Raw genomic sequence first — 15,553 nt, 5'->3', positions numbered from 1 at the left:
TCAAGGGTCCATGTCTCATTTTCTTTTAAGGATTTTATTTCACAATTCATAGCACTTAACAATTTCTCTCGGTTTTCACAAGTAATTGCCTCTGTATAAGTACTCGGATCTTCAAAGGCATTTGATATCGCTGACATAACATAGTCATCAAATCTTCTGGAACGCATAAGCTCTGAACGATCCCGTAGAGTCATTTGTTGTGTTGCCTCTTTGCTCTGAAACTTCATCCTGAAAACTCAAATCTTCTTTTTCAGCATTCAGATAACTATCATCTTCTTGTAAGCTATCAGGCTTCATGCTTATTTCTGGATAAGGTATATTCAAGTTATCATTTTTAACTATCAAGGATTCTTCTTGAAAAGTGACATCTCTCGAACGAATGAGCTTGTTATTTTCTTTGTCCCAAATGCGATAACCATCATCATTATCATATCCCATCAAGACACCTTTCTGTGCTTTCTTCTCTCACTTTTTTCTTAGTTGCTTGAATATATGAGCATAGCAAGTACTTCCAATGATTCTCAAGTGTTTAATATTTGGTTTTTTATTAAACCACAGTTCAAATGGCGAATTACCTTCAAAACTTGATGGACTTGTTCTATTTAGGATATAAGTTGCAGTATTTACTAACTCAGCCCATAGCTTTTCGGTGAAAGTTTTATTAGTATACATTAAGGACCTTGCTGCCTCGACTATTGTTCTATTTTCACGTTCACAGCAGCCATTCTGTTCTGGAGTATATGGCACAGTCAATCGTTGTCTTATTCCATTTTTCTGCAGAATTTTTCTAACAATAGCATTATCAAATTCTCTGCCATTATCACTCAGAATTTCTTTGACTGTATGTCCAGTAACTTTAACTTCAGCTATCATCTGTTTAACTTTTCAGACACTTCAAACTTTTCTTAATAAAATAGATAAATCGAATTCTTGGAAAGTCATCTTTAAATAAAACAAAGTATTTATAACCAGACATAAATGGTTCAAACAATCCACATATATCCGTATGTCTCAGATCACCCAGTTTCGTAGCACGTGGACGTGTGTTCCAAACTTTAATCTATGAGATTTGCCATAAACACATTCTTCACATATTTCGTTATATAAGTCAAATTTTAACATCAAATTCTCGCTCTATACGTGTTTTCACATGTCTCTTGTCTTAGTGACCAAGCCTTTCGTGATAGATCTCTAAAAAATTTCACTTAGTTACTGCATTTACCTCACATGGTTTGCTACATGTTACGCTTCTTAAATTATGCTTAAAAAAACTTCCACGTCGGAAACGTCTATCCGTTTTTATTACACGTCTACCGGTTATTATTACGCGTCCATCAACTTTTAATTTATATTTTTCAGCCTTTCATATGAATAAATTGAAGTAATGACAATCGAGTAAGAATTAAATGGGAAGATTCACATCGCGACATGCTTCTGTGCAAGCAGACACGTAACGGGGACGGGTACCTTGACGGAAGGTGCGTCGGACTACTGAGCATGACGGATTAAAAAACGTCGGACTATCGAGAAACAACTGTACTTATTTTTCGTGCAATACAACGTCGTAATTAACAACGGTTTCCTATTTTCAACACAAGCGTTTAGCGACCGGGCGCGTTCCAACTTACTCTGATAGAGGCTCCCTTTGTCGGCCACTTTTGAAGGTAATAGACTCGTGTACAGTAAGTAATCGGTCTACTGTAGTAGTTTGTTTGATATCGGAAGAGACGTCGATCGTAGCTTATGTGAGGCTCTGGACAGGTCCGAACCCTCACTAAAATTCGCGTTAAAATAATTGTTTTAAAAAAAATAATATATTAGTTAGAAATAGATTTTTATTTTATAAAAACGCGACGCTAGACGATAGAAGACTTTTAAACAATAGAAGAAAGTAAGTCCGTTGACCATTTCCAGTAGGAGATCGAATTAAACTTCGATTTTGACCTCTCCCGCGCCCCCGAAAGGTTTCGAATTGTCATCAGGTAACGAGGAGAGACCAATCGGAAAGGGGAATCTGAGAGAAAACAGATATAACTCCGGAAATTCGAGAACGCGAAGGCTTCTTCTCCCGAAAGTTCCAAGTGACAGACCTGTTGTTGTGTGTGTGTCTCGCACCCATCTTCGTCTCCATCTCCCGAACTCGAATCGACATCTTTCCATCAACGGAATTCGACCGCATCGTCCTAAAGTCGTCGAGACATCGATGAAATTGTTCATTCGCGAACAAGGGATACTCCTTCAAAATGGGACTGTCTTGTAAAGGAGAGGAAGACCCAGAGGCCGCAGCCGCCGCAAAACTTCCAAGATCGCGGAAATCTTGTAAGCTTCTTTCGTGTTTAATAAACGGTTGTGTTGTTTGTAAACGAAGCATCTATCTCTGACTCAACTGCTTCCACATGTCGTTGATTGTTACCGCTCGGCAATCCAAACGGCAAGGAAGACGACGACGATATATATCGCATATTATCGTCAATCGAAAGTTTTTAAATTTCCTCCCCCTCAGCCCTCACACTTATTAAATACAATATTCATTTTATTAACATCTGTTTTATTTGTTTTTCAAAACCGCAATGCAGAATAATAATCAACACTTGGCATAACTCGTTCATTTATTTCAGCTTTTGTTGAGACGCGTTTATACAGTGGCGTACCGTAGTGGGGGCGGCAGGGGCGGCCCGCCCCGGGCGGCACTTTTTAAAAGGCGGAAAAATTTAACAATAAATAATAATATTATCTTGTAAAAATTTGAAACATTATAATCTATACTTGCATCGCACCTACGATAGTGCTATCGTCCGGACTGTCGGCTCGCCGTCCCGGTGAACTAGTAATTTTTAATCCGAGGAAATCCTGCGAAACCTGTAGCCCCCTTTTTTTNAATTTATGATATTCATGTATGATCATTTTTATTCATATAAAATTCTATTTTACTATCTCATCCCGGAATTTCCCGGGATCCCGGGAAAAGAAATTATTTTCGCCGTAATCCCGCTGGAGGCAAATTTCCAGGAAAATGAGAAACCCTAGTGGCGTACCGTAGTAAGGGCGGCAGGGGCGGCCCGCCCCAGGCGGCACTTTTTAAAGGGCGGCAAAATTTCACAATAAATAATAATATTATCTTGTAAAAATTTGAAACATTATAATCTATACTTGCATCGCGCCTACGATAGTGCTATCGTCCAGACTGTCGTCTCGCCGTCCAGGTGAACTAGTAATTTTTAATCCGAGGAAATCCCGCGAAATTTGTAGGGCTTTTTTTTGCCTTTACGATTCATTGGTGTTCATATACACCACTAATATTCAAAAGAACTATTTCAATTTAAACAGTTCGCTGCACTAGCACAAAATTTCATTGCTTGTTCTGTGACAAAACTGAATTTTAGTCTTTTAAATTGAAATATTGAAATACCTAAATAAGGGGAAAAAAAATTTTTTTTTTTATATACCTAAATAAAGGGGAGCGGAATTTTTTTTCCGCCCCGGGTGGCTCACACCCACGGTACGCCATTGTGTGTATGTCCTGATTGTTGAACAGAGACTTCACAGTCTATATCCTTTTTACAAAAGCCCTCTTTAAGAGTTTATAGATCAAAATGTAAGTCTCTCTGCACTCGATCTCTTTGATTAGTAAAGCCATTCTTTTAGAAAACCCGAAGGCTATTCTAACGGATAGCTGCCGAATAAGTGGTACTGTACAAGAGTCTTAACAACTCCGTATTTCCGGCTAGCTTCTCACAATAGTAAAGCTTAAACTAATTCTAATAACTTTTTTTAAAGGCGAAATTCAAGAGAATCTATTTATCACATAGTTTATACGCTTTGTTGCAAAAATATAAACACTTTATTATCATATAAAAGCAATTATCTGATCATTTTACAAGAATTTTCGGATGCAATTTACATAAAAAAATTACAGACCTATAAATTCCCACTGTTGTCTTTGTAACCGTCTGTCTGTCTTCTTTAAATCTCAAACACGGAGTACGAAAAATGAAACATAAGGAAAGGTGAGGAAATCCTATTGCCAGGAGATCCCGATTAACAGTATATGAAATTCTGACAGAAACCGAAAGACACGTTATTTTACTTCGGACGTATTCCTCTGAAAAGTGTTAGATAAATGACCGGCACGACTCTACTGTTAAAAAGAAATGTGATGTACAGAAACAAGACACTATTAATTTCAGGTAGGGAGAATATATTTTAAATTAAATTAAATAAATAAAAAATATAATTAAAAATTACAGCCCGAAATTGTGATTATGTGACAATAAATAATTTTATTCAATCAAGTTTTATATCATGTCTTTCGGACGTTAACTTACACAACTTCACGGGGTCATCACAACCTGTCTAACAAGGATCATTTCTCAAATACAGTAGAGCGTCGTTTATCCGAATCAATTGAGGTCTGGGGTTGTTCGGATAACTTATTTTTCGGATAACCAATTATGTACGAAAAAATATATTAATTTATCCCGTGTTGATGTTTTTCTCCGTTGCGTGTCGCTTCGCGTTGAATTTTCGTCGATGTTAAGCCTAACGAAGACTATTGTATCGTTAAAAGTTATTTTTTCATTTTGTAGGAACAATAAAAATTTATTGAATAATATAAAAACAATAAAAAATTATACTTCATAAGTCAATTTAGTATCAAAAACGTAAAATATTTGAGTAGCCAAAGACATAGCCAAAGATTACAGCGCCACATCACTTTATTTTTCTTAACTCTTTCCGCCCTGTGGGCACTAAGAGAACCTCTTTTTGCAGGCCCATTATGGGTTCGGCCAGGCCCACAATGAGGCCGCCGGGTGGTGAGAGACAAGGCCCGGCATATCCAAACGGACCACCTTCCGAAAAATACCTGGGGATTTTTCGACCAGTTCGAATTCGAACCCGGGTCCCCCAGAGCGGTAGGCTGCCACCTTGACCTCTCGGCCATCCGGCCGCAGCGCCACAGCACTGGCGAAAATTTAAATTTGTCGACTGGAATTCCTTCGGATAACCGACCTTCGGATAAACAACGCTCTACTGTTTTAATATTCGGCTGCGAATGGTACAGTTCCTTAGAGTTAATATTAAGGAAAAAATGATATCTTAAATATTTTAAGATATTATATGGCTGATTTAATTGCTTACTACTTGATGGATGAACTTGTATTATTGCGTATCTTTCAAGTACCGCGATAAACGTAACAATGGAAGGCTGATATAACCAAACACATTTTATGCTTTTCGCTTTAGTGTTCGTTATATTGTAGTATTTGATTTATATAACTACAAAGGCAGTTATATAACGTTAAAGGTAGTTATATAGTTACGTAGGAGTATATCACATCGAGTGACCAATCTAAGACATTTTTAAAATTTTTTATTTTTACTGTACTGTACATAATTTTAAAATATGTTAGATTGGTTACTTGGTGTGATAAACTCTTATGTAAAGTAATTTTTCTAAATATATATCAAAAGTAAACAGAAATTTTGAGTAAGAGATTGAAAATTCAGCAGAAAAATTTTGAGATTAAAAGAGTTTAAGAAAAAAAATTTACACATTATTTACAATAACTTCTATAATATTCTGTATAATTTGAAATATTTTGATAAAAATAATGAACAATAGTCATCTTTTAAAGCTGCAATATAAACATTGAATATCAGACAAAAGACAGATTTGCCGTTCAATAACGAACAGTTGCAAATATTCTTTGTAATAAATTAATTCTGACTGTAGTGTATTTACACCGATTGCGTTTCGACACGTGGTTTAGTAGCGTCACGACATACAGTAAATACAGCTACACTTGTCGAGCTTCATGGCCTCATGAAGCAGCGACATCTCGTGGTAAAAATCTGAACTACGGGTACGGCATCGTTCCGTAAATATTTGCTATTTATGCTACGTAGATGGCCCCAGTTTAAATCTGCGCTATTGTTGAAGTACGATTTTTTGTAAACTAAAGGATTTGTATTACCCGTGTACATTACATTAGCATTCAAAATTACACACTAATACTTACATTAAAAATTCTAATAACGTCTGTAAGAACACCGAAAGAGAAACATACAAGAATATAACGACACGTGAGAAGTATCGATGAAGTGTGCTTCCTTCAAAAATTATCAGGTTTGGACCGAACACCAAACCTATAAACTTTAATTAAAAGATAATTTCGCTTCTCGGTTTTGTTGGCTAAGATCAAATGTGTAGTATCTGGACCCATATTGGTAAGTATTTTTTCGCTTTAAGCCTATTTTGCTTTCCTATTGTCTTCTAACTTTCGTCAAGAGATCTGCCTGCACGATTGAAACACATCGTGTATTCGCGGATCGATTGACAAAGCTCTTTACTATCGAGGGGCGAGCAGACTCCTGCGACTCCCCCATCTAATACTTCATCTCCCCTTTTTTTTTTGCCTCTTTTTGGGATCTTCCCCAAGAGGTTTTCCAAACTTCCACTTTGTCTTCCTCTGCCTTCCGCTCCCTTTCGATCTTAGCTAGCCGGGACTGCGATTTTTGGCGCTTTCTATCGTTTGCTATCTATTGGACGCCTTGTGGATTTTTTCACCAATAGTCGGAATAAACGCGTTTTTTTACCTAGTGCTGTGCCCCCTTTTCCTCAAGAGAATTATCTACGTGCTTGTGTGCCATCGTGTGTGTCTCTATTCAGTTGGATGCNTCTACCACACATTTTATTTTACCAAGTAAGTTTTTATTATTTTATTTTTAATTATATCGTGGCTAGCGATTCAGAATGTAATTGGGTTGTAATTGTGATATTAAAAACACATTTAGAGAAGTCTACGGTTTTTATTGGCTTATCGAACAAACGAATAGGAATGGGCCCTAGACCAGGGATGGGCAATCTTTTTCTATATAAGGGCCGCATTTTGAAACTTTTGAAATGACGCTGGCCGCATAACAGTGAAAAGAGACGAAAATGCCGGTATATCAAATTATTTATTCATATATAATTATAAATTAGCATAGGTATACTTAATTTAGCTTTCTGATGTAAACGTAATATATCAATTATTTGGTTCAATATTAGTTACCGCTAGCTTTAAATTAGTTTCGATGTGTCTGTTAGCCGGTTTCTTGTTTTAATTTTTACTAAATTCTTGCGGGAAAAACTATTCACATACATAAGTTGTAGAAAATAACGTTTGGATTTTTGCTGCATACTTCCTTAAGCTGGGAAATTGATATATTTATTCATATTTTATGCGACGAGGGCCGCAAAAAATATTAATGCGGGCCGCAGGTTGCCCATCACTGACGCGCAATTAACTGATTGCCCCCTGGAAGTTGGTTTTTTACAGAAACACAGCTTCCCTATCGTCAAATGTCACGGCACTCCACTGGTAAAAAACATAAGGATGAGTTATTTCAAAGTTAAAAGGAATGTCTCATTGTTTAGAGAATGAAATCATTTTTCAAATTACTTTATTTTTTAGTTTTAATCTATTCTGTTAAGATTTGATTTCATTCAAGTAAATTTTTTTTCAAAAGTGGTCAAAAATAATTTACTGCCATGTTGTGTAGATATTAATATTCATAAACAACGTTAATTTTGAATTAAAAAATTTTGAAAATAAAAATACAGTTGTCCCTCGATAATCCGATAGGTATGGGACCAAAGGTGTGTCGGATTACCAAGAGTGTTCGGATTACCGAAAATAATTACATATTTCGCATTGTTTTGCTAGCAGTAACTTACAATATTCTCTACTCCAACTGTTCGAACAGAACTGCTCACATAAAACACACAAAAGTTTCCGGATTACCGAAAATAATTACATATTTCGCATTGTTTTGCTAGCAGTAACTTACAATATTCTCTACTCCAACTGTTCGAACAGAACTTCTCACATAAAACACACGAAATGCGTGTCATCGAGTAAGAATTGGATGGGGAGATTCACATCGCGACATGCTTCTGTGCAAGCAGACACGTAACGGGGACGGGTACCTTGACGGGAGGTGCATCGGACTACTGAGCATGTCGGATTAAAAAACGTCGGACTATCGAGGGACAACTGTAATTACAATAAATTGATAACAGTTTTCAGCTCAATAAAATTAAATAACATATTTAAAAGTAAAGTTAGTACTGTATTACTTTTTATAGTTATACAAAAGAATTTTGCAGAAATATATTTATTATTTTTATAATAAATTGACATATAAAGATATATGCTTTACTTTTAACTAAAAAGTACAATGCAATAATACAAATTAAAAAATCATTAGGTAGAATTTTCAAATTTGGTCTAGTTAAATACAGCAGAACCCCAATTATCTGAGTCATGATCAGAGCTGGATTTGCATTTTTGGGGGCCCTAGAATGAGCAAGGCTTTGAGGCCAATAAAAATAATAATTATCTGAAATAAATTTTATTTGACTTATTCACATAAGGATTTTTATAAATTCTTGCTATACCTTTCTTTTTTTGTTAATAACTGAAAATCTCAGCAACCTCATGAAAGCTTCAAAATTTGGAGCTTTTCAAAAATTAATACAGTGGGTTATCAGTTAATGAACATAATCTGTTCCAAGACTTTGTTCGCTATCCAAATTGTTCGTTAACCGATTATCGATTTATCATAGGTTTTTATGGGAATTTGATTAATTTGTTCTGGAGATCCCAAAAAATAAAATATATATACTTTCTATGTTTATTTATGTGTAATAATAAAAATACATATATACACAGTCTTACATTTTTATTAGTCATGTTTTTTCCATTTGTTGGGATTAAAGAATCTGTCTAACATCGATTGCTTTTTCTCTCTTCAGGATTTTTCAGAATTAATTAATAGCATTATAATTGTAGAGATCCCCAAGCCTATTAACTTCAACCTGGTTTGGATGCTATTCTAAGACTGTTAATCTGATATCCTTCCACTTTTTCAAAAGATCTTTAATAGCAGATATTGGCATCAATACTCTACCGAGTTTCTCGGTGTTCTTTATTCAAGAGTTCTTGGCATTCCTCTGTTGTCAGATCAGTTTTAGGTTCCATTATGAGCTCTTCAATGTTCTTTATTTCTCAGATGTGATTTTTGTTACTTCTTAAGCTGCTTGAGTCTTCTTGATAATACAGTATCTTTCTTAGATAAGGTTGAACTACAGCCTACTGTAAACCTGTTCAACTCATACTGCTAGTGGTATTGGCAATATGAATATTCTGATTTTATTGATATTAAGTTCGATTCTTTTATGTTGCCTTTAGAGGAGGGGGCTTTTGCTTATTGGATGTGGATAATTGTACAGTCTTACCTTGGGGTGTTTTTACCCTGATTTTGATTACATCTTATCAGGTCATTCATTCTTGGGCTTGTGCTAGTTTTGGTGTTAAGATGGATGCAGTTTCAGGCCAAGTTAATCAGATTTGTTTTTTGATTAACCGGCCTGGATTATACTATGGTCAGTGTTCTGAGATTTGTGGGACTAATCATAGTTTTATGCCTATTGGTATTGAAAGTCTCTGTTGATGATTTTTTTTTTGGGCTGGGTGAGAGGTTTTTATTAACTAGATGGCTGAAGAAAAGTGCTGGTCTTTTAAACCATTTTATAGTTTTATTACTTCTAGTTGGTGCCTCAAATGAGCTCCAACATCAGACATCTTCTGCCCACTCTCTCTCTACCTTTGCTATTATACTCTCACCTTTTGAAAATAAAAACCAATGCAAAACTTAATGAGTGTTCACCCGATAGTCTTGCGAATACTATAAAACAATTGTTTGCCAGAAAAATAAAAGGCTGAATTACAAGGGAGAGTTTCAAGTTTGGAGGAATACTATTTGATCAGTATATACTGGGTTGAGCATCGATGTCGACGTCTCCTGTGTTCTGAAAAGTTTCGAATTGTTGCCTTGAAGACAAGGGAAGACCAACTGGTTTCATTATTTTACATTGTTTCTTTTTGTGTTTGTTTTGTGAGGTGTTCGTTGTCTGAACATAAAAATCTTTCGCAAAAGTGTTTGTTATCCAATTAGTTCATTAACCGATCACCCAGTTTTCTCCAGAATGTAAACAAACAAGAAAGAAGTTCAAAAAACATTAAAAAAATTTTAAATTAACATTCAAAATTGGACATCTTAAAATGGATTTTCAAATTTGCTGCATTGTCTTTTAGATCTTTTAGAAATGGCTCTTATTTTTTCTTATTAAAAGTTTAAAAAGTTGAAAACAGATTGATAGTTTTGAGGCTCCTAGAATCACAAAGCCATAGGATGCAGCCTAGTCAGCCTACAGGTAAATCTGTCACTGGTCGTGATTAACCAAGATTCTGCATTATCACTACTTCTTTTAATACTGTAATTCTTAAAAGAAAGTTTAAAACAATAACATGTACTATATTGCAAAATGATAGTTTGTGTTACTTTTATTATTTTAATTTCAGTAAGAGAGAGATCATTCATATTAAAATGTAACTACAATACTACATATTATTTTTATCATTTATGTTATTTCAGTTATAAATGGATTATAAACAGGAAAACCTCTTTGATCTTGTATAGAAGTTAGGTTGATTGACATATATACATAAGATGTAAATTTTTAGTTCTAGTAAATGCTCTTTTATCAGTTGTTGCAAATTATTAAAACTATTATTATTAAATTATTAAAACTATATTATTAACTATTATTACAACTAAATTAAACTATTTTATTAATACCTGATATTATCAGTTGTCTAATTTATATTTTTTTAAGTTTCCTGATACTGACAGTTTCAATTGTTACAGTGATAGTATTGAAGCTACAAATTTTCTGATGTGGAATTAGTTTCCACAGCAAACTCATTATTAGTGTTTTGTTTTTCATTAAACAGTATCATCAATTTATTTACATCAATCTATTTAATATACTTCTAGCAAGTTCTAAAATTAGTTTGAAATGATAAGTTAAAAAATATATATATATATATATATATCACTTTATTATTAAGTGATATATATATATATCACTTTATTATTATTATATATCACTTTATTATTTATAAAGTGATATATATATATATATATCACTTTATTATTAACACAATAAAAAATTCTAAGTTAATGCATGAAATTACTAATAATGCTAAAGTAATGTTTAGATATTTTGTACCAGTAAATGACTATATGACTTCCTATCGGTGGTTTTTGAATGGTGGTCATTTACTGTGTTTTTCCACTTTCATAAGATCAAGATTAATTTTCACATAGATACTTTTAGATTATTTAGAACTAGCTGTACCCGACCACGCGTTGCTGTGGCTCAAAATGTATCTATTATAAATTATAACACGCCCGCGGGAGGGAAATTCGAAAAATTTCTTCTTAGCGTACATTCTCTTGACGTACCCTATTAAAACGCAATCAAAAAACGCAAAAAACTGCATCTAAAATAGTATAATAGAAGCGGAGTTCTTCACAGTAAGCCTTAATTTCGTCCCTCTCCCCTCTATATTATATAGATGTCGAAATTTCCCTCCCCGCTGGGGGAAATTTTGATATTTATAGTAATACAGTATTATAAAGAGGTAATGTTTGGATGTAGGAGGTAATCTCCGAAACTACTCATCCGATTTCAAAAATTCTTTCACCAATATTTAGAATGGAACTTCAGGGTTCACATAGGCTGTATATTATTTCGTTAAACATTCATATAAATTAAAAGATATCATCTAGGGTTAAGGCTTTTATGTCCAACAGATGGCGCTACGCGTACGACGACCTAAGTTTGCTTTTCTGTGAGGATGAACTAAAGCAGATCATCTATCTATCTATATAAATAAAAATGTAATGTTCGTTTGTTCCTACCGATTCCTTTGAAATTTTGACACAACGCTGCATTCGAATACGCACGTGTTTTTATATAATACTAGCTTTTGCCCGCGGCTTCGCTCGCGTTAAGAAGTATTATTAAGAGAGAGCACGAAACAAACATGCACCGTCACCAACAATAGGGACGACAGTACATTCTTCAACTTCTCCATTAACGTTCAGATTTTCTTTAGCCATTTTAAAAAGTCTAACCGACAAAATTTTAAAAAAGTCTAACAGACAAAACCTATACTTAAACCAAACGAAAACAAAACAAATGCCAAATACAAAGCAGAGTCTATAACCAAAACTACTAAACCGAAACAAAGCAAATGCAATCCAAAATATGCCAAGAAAAGAACAGCCAAAATCGTCAAATATAATCCGCTAGAAATATTTAGGTATAGTATGTACTATTAGATACGGCGGCCACTCATCATCGGGTATATGTAACTCAGTGAAAACACAACGATAGCGCGTTTTAAAATACTACTAACGCCATCTATTGTCAACATTTAGAACTAAAAATTATTTTGTTCGTCTTAATTTATTCGTTCCATTAGGTACTGATAGGTTCAAACTAATACATTTACATCCTCCATCATCCCTTATTTTATCCCCATGGGGGTTGAATTTATCAAAATCCTATTTAAGCGGACGTCTTCATCATAGTAGCTCCAATCTTTAATTTCAGTTCAATCAGTCGAAAATCTAAGAAGATTTATACAAACTTTCATCCCCTATTTTATCCCCTTAGGGGTGGAATTTATCAAAATCCTTTCTTAGGGGATGCCTACGTCATAGTAGCTTTATGCATGCAAAGTCTCAGCCCGATCGGTTTAAAATTGACAAAGTTTCATACAAACTTTCATCCCCTATTTTATCCCCTTGGGGGTAGAATTGATCAAAATCCTTTCTTAGCGGATGACTACGTCATAACACTATCTGCATGCCAAATTTCAGCCCGATCCGTCCAGTGGTTTGGGCTGTGCGTTGATAGATCACTAAGTCAGTCAGTCACCTTTGAGTTTTATATATTTAGATACATTTTGAGCCACAACAACGCGTGGCGGGGTCTGCTAGTAATATACAAGTTCGGACACGTGCACTGCGTATCTCGCCGACCACGTGACTGCGCCGCGCGGTTACCTATCTCGTATACGTACTGTACGTGTCTTGCCCCTCGCCACCCGCTGACACCATAAATATAACGCTTACCTAGATGACATCTTTTAATTTATATGAATGTTTATCGAAATAATATACAGCCTATGTCCACCCCGAAGGTCCATTCTAAATATTGATGAAAGAATTTTTGAAATCGGATGAGTAGTTTCGGAGATTACCTCCTATATCCAAAATTATAAACTTTACCTCTTTATAATATTAGTGTAGATACGGTAAAACCTGTCTATGGCGACCAACCACGGTTCCTTCAAAAAGTGATCTTTTAGACAGGTGGTCGTCTAATACAGGTGGTTCTGTAATAACGTATTTCTGTACGTATTTTGTGCACTTTTTAGCCATTTCTACTTAAAAGCAAAACTCGAGGTGAGCAAAAATAAGCAAATTTTTTCGACGATAGGGCTATATTGGTATTGTATTTTATTCTTATCAGATAACACGGTTTACAGGAGTCGTCGTGATATTATAAGACAGATTTAATTCCAATATTTTAAAGATTAATACAATAATCGCATTTTCTCGGTTATAATGCACACTTTATTTTTTCTGACTTAATTAATTCGACTCGGTTCTTTTCGTTCGCTCCTCAGTTACGTGTATTACGTCATCAATATACANGACCACTTCCTGTGACAGTAAGCGCATAAGATGAGATTTTTCATGTATATATTTGCAAAATATGTAGCAAAATCAATGGTATCTGGGTCTTCCTTACGTTTCCTCATGATCTCATCTGCCAAGAGATAAAAAGCATCTTGATATCTTTCTTGGAGTAACCCTCGTAATTTTAAGTAAGTTTCTGCTTGCTTTTTTGTGATACGAATTTTATTGAGATTTTTCCTCCAAGCTCGATCTACATGCCAGGTGCAAGAGTCTTAACTGAGGCTGATTCATTACTTGAATCCAAGCATTGAAAAATGCTTCAGCAATATCAGACATAAAAACCTTAAGAGATAATATTCCAGCTTTTTCTTTAATGCTTTCAAAAAATAACTCATAAACAAGTTAGTCAGTCCTGTTTGAAATAAGAAAAGCACATGGGAATCCTTGTCTTATATCATCAATTATGAATAATGTTGTTAGTTCAAAGCCATAACTGTTGTGAGATCAGCCAAGGGTATAGGTAGATTCCCTATATCACTTACTGGCCACGATCGTGAGATCGGTTCTCTAAACTTTCATAGGAGAGCGATAACCGCTAGTTCATCCGAACCGCGAAGATCAGATGCTCGTCAGGACTGACACCAGTTTGTCAATTTATCGATGCGCGGACAAACACGCGTGTGAGATCTGATTCGACACAAAATAAAGGGACATTTAATTATAAACGAAATAATAAATTTAATAAAACAAGAAAATAAATCATGCAAAGATCTCAATGAACGAGAGATAGAATTACCACAAATAACATACAAATCGAGAGATAGCTTGGCTACACTTATCTTCTACACTATTCGCGATCGAGAGAGAGAGCTCACAAAATCGTTATAAAACATACAACCTGTTTCAGTGGTCGTTCGTCTTCTTCTCTGTAGGCAAGGGACACTTTGAAGATAAAGTTCCTATACTTCTTCGTATGGGAGATCGATATGTGCACAAAATCGAAGTATATTTTCTAAGTTACAGACTCGGGACTTAGTCTATGTGACTCGTTCAAGGGCGTTGGTCATCAGGAGGAAAACTGTGTGGAGTTTGGACGCTTCGGATCGGTCGAAGAACTCCTCGAATTCGGCCTAATTTCCCTTATATCTCCTGAATTTCGACCAATCATCGGCCAGTAACTCTTTCATGAGAACGGACGAAAGGGGAACGAATGAGGGGTAACCATTTCCCATCTGAGTGGGATTTTAACCAGATAAGGGAAAGTCAGAGGATGTTCTCTTCTGTGAAAGGAAGTAACATCTGTTATCTGGGTTTTTCCCACNCTAAGGGCGTTGGTCATCAGGAGGAAAACTGTGTGGAGTTTGGACGCTTCGGATCGGTCGAAGAACTCCTCGAATTCGGCCTAATTTCCCTTATATCTCCTGAATTACGACCAATCATCTGCCAGTAATTCTTTCATGAGAACGGACGAAAGGGGAACGAATGAGGGGTAACCATTTCCCATCTGAGTGGGATTTTAACCAGATAAGGGAAAGTCAGAGGATGTTCTCTTCTGTGAAAGGAAGTAACATCTGTTATCTGGGTTTTTCCCACGTTAAAACAGTATTTTTTCACCAAAAATAAAGTAATATTTGGTGACAATATTTAACATAATAAAAATTATTAAATTGGACCCAGGGCCTTTCGGGTCTCACACTGTTCATTCCATGTGTCCCATCTATGCATATACAATCAGCACTAAATTGTTGCAACATGTGCTGCTGAATATCATTCATTATTATTAATTAAAACAAAGTCTTTTTTTACTAATTTTGTTTCATTTGAATAGATGCCTTGGGGTTTATAAAATAAAACAGAACAGTCATTATTAATTTTCATTTCATTTACCCAAATATCTACAGATATTCTATTATCTTGGTGCTTTACACCATCTTTTTGCAAATTGTAT

The sequence above is a fragment of the Centruroides sculpturatus genome, unplaced genomic scaffold (assembly GCF_000671375.1).
Source record: "Centruroides sculpturatus isolate CEXI.00-Female unplaced genomic scaffold, Cexi_2.0 scaffold8, whole genome shotgun sequence".
Lineage (NCBI taxonomy): Eukaryota > Metazoa > Arthropoda > Arachnida > Scorpiones > Buthidae > Centruroides > Centruroides sculpturatus.
Note: the sequence above shows the minus strand (reverse complement) of the source record.